The sequence below is a fragment of the Manis pentadactyla genome, chromosome Y, assembly GCF_030020395.1.
Source record: "Manis pentadactyla isolate mManPen7 chromosome Y, mManPen7.hap1, whole genome shotgun sequence".
In the NCBI taxonomy this organism is placed as follows: Eukaryota; Metazoa; Chordata; class Mammalia; order Pholidota; family Manidae; genus Manis; species Manis pentadactyla.
The window spans coordinates 6,912,099-6,919,739 of record NC_080039.1 but is presented as its reverse complement, the minus strand read 5'-3'; the positions used below and the strand labels follow the sequence as shown (position 1 = coordinate 6,919,739).

At 36.0% G+C, this 7,641-nt stretch overlaps 1 pseudogene; it reads right to left on the bottom strand.

The window, feature by feature from the left end:
- Positions 1-1,560: 1,560 nt before the first annotated feature.
- Positions 1,561-7,641, bottom strand: part of LOC130682198 (regulator of nonsense transcripts 3B-like) — a 48,232-nt pseudogene continuing 42,151 nt past the window's right edge.

Here is a 7,641-nt window from a genome sequence, read left to right as displayed (position 1 = left end):
AGGGTGAAGGTTTCACACGAGTCACCAAGCAAAAGGCAAATCACACAAGACTTAAGCACGAGGTGTTTCAGCACAGCCGCTGCAAATGACAAGTCCAACACTAAGAAAGCACCATTGTAAAGTGAGGCTACCATGTTCAGGTTTCACTGGAAGTGTTCTTATTTCTCTAATGGACATCTTTGTTAGAAGCCAAGATGCTCATTACGCTAATAAGAACTTTAATGAACATCTGTAGCACAGCTGTCTCTACCTCCTGTCTTGCTATGGTTAAGAATAGCAAGTCAGGTCACTTGTGGCACGGCAGACAGAGCGACTGCTAGAAAGAATTAAATGGGAACCTCCACACCCTGCCACCAATGAGTCCTGGAGAGCCTTGGGGAACCCTAGCCACATAAACTATATTCTGAGATGGTAGGAGACCCTGTTACCATCTCTGTGGCACATTTTCTTTCTCTGACATAGTAGGTCTTAGTACTTCACCAGGAAATTTTTTGGAGCAAGAGCTGCCTAAGCCATGCCCTCAGAAGGGAAGCAGTAAGGCTGGGAGCTTTCTACAAGTTTTTCCCTTCCTAAGTGCAATGCATTAATCACAGTCTGCTGCTCACAGATTCCCAGGTAGATGCAAGAACATAATGGGGGGAATCGTGATAAGGGAAAGCAGGGAATGCAGGATATTTATCCCTAGTATTCCCACAGGGAGGCTAGTTATGATAGGCACATAAACAGAAGACAAAGAGCTATGTATGCATGGTTGTCCTCTAACTGTCTATTGGTGAAGCTTCTGGGTACACAGCACATCAGGAAGTCATCTGGGCTTTCTCTAAATTAAAAATTTATAGCAGTTAAGCTTTAAGAAGCCTCAAGTCAGTCTGAATGGGTTTTCTACAGGTAAGACTACCATCAACACCAAAAGGGTTTAACGAAGACCTGGGTGTGAGGCATGATAGTAGGTGCTCTGTATCATGTACTTGGTCCTTACATTTTTCTGATTCACAGCTTGTAACAGGAACCTGTGAACCTGAAGACAGTGGAAAACAAACAGATGAGGCAACTTCATGTATCAAATATGAAGGAAAAGCTGAATAAAAACCTGTAATTCATGCCGGCCAGCCCTAAGCCTTTATTTATGAAGAATAGAGAACAATAATCCAAAAAGTGAGTATCTTCAATGGTAAAAATAATACAGATCTGCACCGAATATGTAAACTACAAAATCCTTTAAAATTATCTTAAACTAAAAAAAAAGAATGTTATAGGAAAGATTTCTATTGGTTTACCTCCCCCTCCCAAAAAGACAAAACCAAAACCAAAACACTATTTACACCAACACAAGGTGCATGCGTATATAAAGAAGTAAATACATGCAATTTTCAGCAACATGCATTCACTTTAAGTTATTTTCATAACTTAATCTTTGGTTCATCATTTAAATTGTCCCTTTCTGGAACACTATCTTCCTTAACTTTTCTCTATCTTTCCTTTTTTGTTTCTCTTCTTCTTTCCAGTTTATCCTCTCTTCTTCTCTTTGTCTTTCTCTTTCTATTTCTTGTCTCCTCCTTTCTTCTTTTTTTCTCTCATTCTCTAGAAAGAAATATCAACACAAGCCTTCAAACAAGATAATCATCACCAAAAACTCAATCCCAAAGGTATGATGTGCACCCACTAAAATGGATCATCTTTCCTTCCTGTGTTCTACAAGTGGCATTCTATCTCCTTTACCCCCTCCCCACCCCATTCAGAACATGAGAGAGAATTAAGACCAAGGCCTGCTAGTGGCAGAGTCTCCTACTGCTGCCTTGTGCTATTTCCAGAAATTTTCAGAAAATCAAGAGAGTGGACTCTCTGGGTTTGCAGAGTGAATCCCTGGTCCAACAACCAGAGTGAAGGAAAAGGCCAGAGAGTGAAGCCAATGAGCTAAATCTTTACAGAATAATGGTAGAAAAAGAAACTATTTATTCTATAGTATCCCAATGCTCTTACATTTACAGAATGCAAACAATATATAAAAGTATTGAGAAAACTATAAAAACAAAAGGTTTACCTACTTGTCTTTTCAGGAAACTCAAAAGTGGGGTTGTCTTTTTAGCTACATAAATGTAAACATATTATTAATAATACTTATCAACCCCTAGAAAGGATTCCATTTTCTGACATTCCCTGACAACCACCAAGGTGGGAAAATAAGACCCCTTAACAGAAAGTTCACAGCTATACTGTCAAATAGATGTCTTACAGTATTCTATTTCAATTGTGAAGGTTTAAAATACTTCTGAAAAAGTGAAGAAATTCAAATGAAAACAGTACAACAATTATTTCAAAAGAGAAATTCCCAGTGTGAGAGTTAAGCACAAAAGATATTCTATTTTTTTCATATGTCACTATAAATTTGTTCAACTGGGAAGAAATTGGAAGAAGGGACTAAAATATCCTTTTGACACCTATTTCCATTTCTGTAAATTCATTGTAACATTAGAGATAAGCTTATACTATGCATCCATTAATAAAAACCAAGTTTTAGAATAATATTTATTTCATTTTTCAATATTCTGAACAATGCTATTTAGTCTCAGAGCTAGCGTTTTGAAAACACACTTCCTTTGGATGAATTCCTAGGACTACAAATCCTGTGTCAGAGGCTATGCTTATGTTTAGAGCTGATACATTAGCAACAGTGTATTAGAAACCAACATCCAAACTAGAATTTCTTAAGAGGTTTTCAATTTTGCAGTACCTCATTTCATTTTTTGATATTTTCAGGTCAAGAAAAAATTTTTAGGAATGTGAGTTTATTAGAAGAAAACACCAATTGATGTTCAAAGGCTTACCAAAATCTAAAGGTCCCGTGAGTCTCTTAACTTTTTATACTTATGTTCATTTGTGTGGCACTAAATAAAGGTCACAGAGAATTTCTCCCCTCTTACCAATGCATTCTCATCCTGTGAGGCAGGTATTATCATTCTCATTTTACAGTAGAAGAAACACAGTTTCAAGGAACTTAGTGCCTTCCCAGTGGCCACACAGCTAAGCTAGGATGGAAGTGGGAGTCACACAGGTCTTCTGAGGAAAAAGAATGCTTTAATTCCTCCTGCCCACTTACTATTAATTCTCTATTTTTTGCTTCCATTTCCTATAGCAGTGTCTCTGGAGTAGATGTTATTTTCTCATTATCTGCAACATAACATTCCAAAAATGTTCTATATTCTGGATCTAAATAATTGTTTTAAGTAAACAAAATAGGAAATATTACCTAGGATGTTTATCAAAGGTGGTAATTTTCTACTTCACTGAAGATTGAAAACCAACCTAACCATACCCACAAGATAAACCTTTTAGAGCTTTACTGGTCACTTAACTCTCAGAACTCCTGATATCCACTAAGGGAGTGTGGGACTAACATGGGGTCAGGGAAAATGAGACACAGCACATTAAAACAGAACTTCCAGGGTTGTTAGTTGGCTTTTAAAATGCACTATTCCTACTAATCAGTCACACTTACGGGAGAACTGAAAGTCAGTTATGGGAACTTCAGAGGGTACTATGTATAAGCATGTAGCAATTCCTGTATGGGTATATCTCAGTTTAAGTGAACTCAACAAATGCAACTCAGTTGTTCAGCAAAAAGATAAATTGGGTGTATGTCCTAGCTGTGGCACTGGAGGTGATGTTAATTCCTGGAGTTCTTTCCTAGATATGTCTGACATCAGAAAGGGTAACAAACCCGAGTCACCCTATTGCTTATACTTGGGAGTTTCTATGCACTCTGGAGCATGTTACTTGATCTGGTCTTCCAGGCCTGAATCTGTGATACAACCAATAAGCAATGGTGTCTTGAGTCTTTTGTTTTTTCTACAAAATAACCATTATAGTAGTAAATAACAAAAATAAAATTAGATGATTCTAAAATAGCAGTGTGATACAAAAAATACTGCAGCTAAGTCCTTATCCAACATAACAAATTATGGAGAGCTCAGAATCTGGATCCAGTTTACCTTAAATGGCAATTATTAGTTTTTCAGTTCCTGTATTTCAGTTAAATGTATTTCCTAGGCATGCAGTTAACTGCATATTTAAAACAGAGAAAATAGGACTGGCCACTTCATCTACTTTATGTTAACTTACTTGAGTACAGAACATTTTCTATCACAGCTCTCAATGGTAATTCCTCCTCTTTATAAGAATAATGGAAACCAGAAGTCAAAAATATTATCATAAAAATGGTAATAAAAGGCGTTAAGGAGTTGCTATACTTTGAAACATCTGAATTTTTCCACTGTGTTCTAATCAAAATACCTAAGCTGATTTACTGCTCAAAAGACAGCAATAGATTGCTTAATTGTGGAGGAATGAAATGCTACCAGCCAAAGAGAGTGGAAATTATAGAGGAACCCCACCTACATTCTAACAATTAAGCAAAGTTTTCATCAGTGAATTACATTTCTCATGAACTTTATTCCATGTTTCACTATTTAAAAGACTGGAGTCCAATTAATTCCCACAAAGGTAATGTATTTTCAAAACCCAATGCAATAGTTTTACATAACTAGAACTATACTGTACCATCATCGATAGTCCCAACTTTGGTAACTCTTTTCTTAGTCTTCTTTTTTTGCAGCTTTTTGAAAAGTTGCAAATTCTACTATAGCAGGATATTCCTGACCTGTTTAGAAAAAATACCACACTTGCTACAACAAAGAAAATATCAAAGGTGGATACAAGAGTCAACCCACTGTTTTTCAGGCCTCTTTGGTGGTGGTCATCTTAATAGGACTTCTCCACAGACATAAATAACACTCACATAATTAAAATAAGCATATTACCAAAGGAAGCCCAAGTTCATACTGATAACATAATGAAAAGATACGGCAGGGAAGTAAAATATTCATTTAAGTTGAACTTTGAAAGCATGATATTTTGATACATAGGGGAAAAACTACAAATTAATTTTAATTTAAAAATATATCAGAAATCTCTAGAATAGGAAAATCTATGTAGATAGAATGTGGATTAGTTAGAGCTGGGGGTAGTGTTGGTGAGAATGAGGAGTGACAGCTAATAGGTATAGGGTTTCTCTTTGGAGTGACACATGTTCTTAAATTAGAGTGGTGAGAGTTGCACAACACGGCGAATATACTAAAAAAATACTGCACTGTACACTTTAAAAGGGTGAATTTTGTGGCATATGAGTTGTATCTCAATAAAACTGTTATTAAAACATGCACCAGGAGCCACTAAAAGCATGGGCAATAAAAATAGATAAATTGGACTATATCAAAAATAAAAACTTCTGTGCATGTAAAGACACAATCAACTGAGTGAAAAGAAAACCTACAAAACAGGAGAAAATATTTGTGAATCACATATCTGATAAAGGTCAATATACAGAATATATAAAGAACTAGAACAACAAAATACCTACTTAAAAAATGTTCAAAGGACTTGAATAGATATGTTTCCAAATATAGTATACAAGTAGCCAAAAAGCATAAGAAAAGATGGTCATATGCTCAAGCATACGCTAAGATTAAAATATTACTTGACTAATCATTAGGGAAGTGCAAATCAAAACCACAATGAGCTATCCCCTCACACCCATCAGAATGTTTACTATTGAAGGAAAAAAGCAACAAGTGCTGGTGAGGACTTGGAGAAATTAGGGTAAATTAGAACCCTCATGCATTACACTGTGTGGGAATGCAAAATGGTGCAGCTGCTCTAGAAAATAGAATGCTGCTTCCATACAAAATTAAAACAATTTACCATATGACCTAGCAATTCCACTTTTGGGCAATGTTCAAAAGATGAACAGATGTTTGTACACCCACACGCATAGCACCATTATTCACAACAGCCAAGAGGTAGAAGCAACCCAAGTGTCCACTGATGGTTGAATATACAAAATGTAGTATATACATACAGTGGAATATTACTTAGCCTTAAAATGTAAATCCTAACACATGCTACAGGATGGATCAACCTTGAAGACATTACGCTAAGTGAAATAAGCCAGTCCCATAAAGCCAAATACTATATGAGTCCACTTACATGAAGTACCTAGAATGGTCAACTTCATAGAGAGAGAATGGTAGTTCACAGGTAGAATGGTAGTTGTCAGGGGATGGGAGGAAGAGGAAATGGGAAGTTGTTGAATGGGTATAGTTTCAGTCTTGCAAGATGAAAAGGTTCTAGAGATTGGTTATACAACAATGTGAAATGTACTCACCACTACTAAACTGTACACTTAAAAATAGTTAAGATGGTAATTTGTGTATTTCACCACAATTTTTAAAAATGCAAATAAAAGGGAATGAGGTAATGACACATGCTATATAAAATGGATGAAACCTGAAAACATGCCAAGTAAATGGGGCAGTCACAAAAGGCCACACGTTGTATGATTCAGCTTATATGAAATGTCCAGAATCCACAGCTAGATTAGGATCTACTGAAGCTGTAAGTGGAGGAAAGAAGGGGAGATGACTGCTAATGGATGTAGAATTCTTTTTTGAGTGATGAAAACACTCTGGAATTATATAGTGGTGATGGTGGCACAACTTTGTGAAAGCACTAAAAACCACTGAGTTGTATGATATGTGAGTTGTATCTCAATTTTAAAAAGTGACTACTGGAAAAAATACACCAGATCGCTGCTATAGAGTAATGTCATACAAGATATGAAACGCTATGGTCAGATCATTGGCATACAGAATAAGTCACAATAAAATAAGTAGAATTGACCAGAAGGTATCAGAAGGCAGTCATGGAAGAAACATGATTTTGGAAATTCTAGTGAATGCAGAATCAGATTAGCTTAATAACTGATATACGTGAGAAGAAATAGATAAACCAAACTGAATCAGAAGAAAACAGTGGAAGATAAGCTGAGAAAACAAAAGTGAGGCCAAACTGTGGAGCCTTCTGCCTAGCAAGCTAGGAAGGAGTTTGAATATTTTTCCCACAACTGTTATATTTAATGACTATTTCAAAAAGACTAATTTCATGGCAATTTAATGGACTGAATTACGTTGAAATGGAAAAATTGAAAATCCCGTAAGCTTAGATACAGTGGTTATTAATCATTAGGTGATGACAATATTAAGTGAAAGTTTTGGTAAGCCTAGGTGAACAAGATATTAAAAAACAATAAGATGAAAAGATTCATTATTTGTTTAATGTGAAGAGGAAAAAGTTAAACACAGCTCAGAATACCAGGAAATCACTGTCTACTGGAATAAAGTCTGAGTGGAGAAGTTGATAGTTTGGGGAAACTGGGGGGGGGAGGATTAATAAAAGCTGGATAAACACAGTGGCAATCCTTCAACTTTTATTGACATGTTTCCTGACAAAGATTTCATTTTTACAAACTCTGAATTGATACTGAAAAAAACAACAAAAAGACACATCATTCACCTATGATTGCAAAGCCAAAAGAAAAGTGGAAAAATGCAGTTTAGACATTCTCTGGCTAAATGTTGTAAGCAGCAGATAATAAATAAAAGGAGTTGGGCCATACCCTTCAGACTCCTGGACACAAAGTGGGAGATCACCAGGTTCAGTGTTTTAATGAGGTACAACAAAATGTTAAACAGTATTCCACCTGGGAACTATTGGCTTAAAGGATTTGAATTGAGTTAACAAATGTTG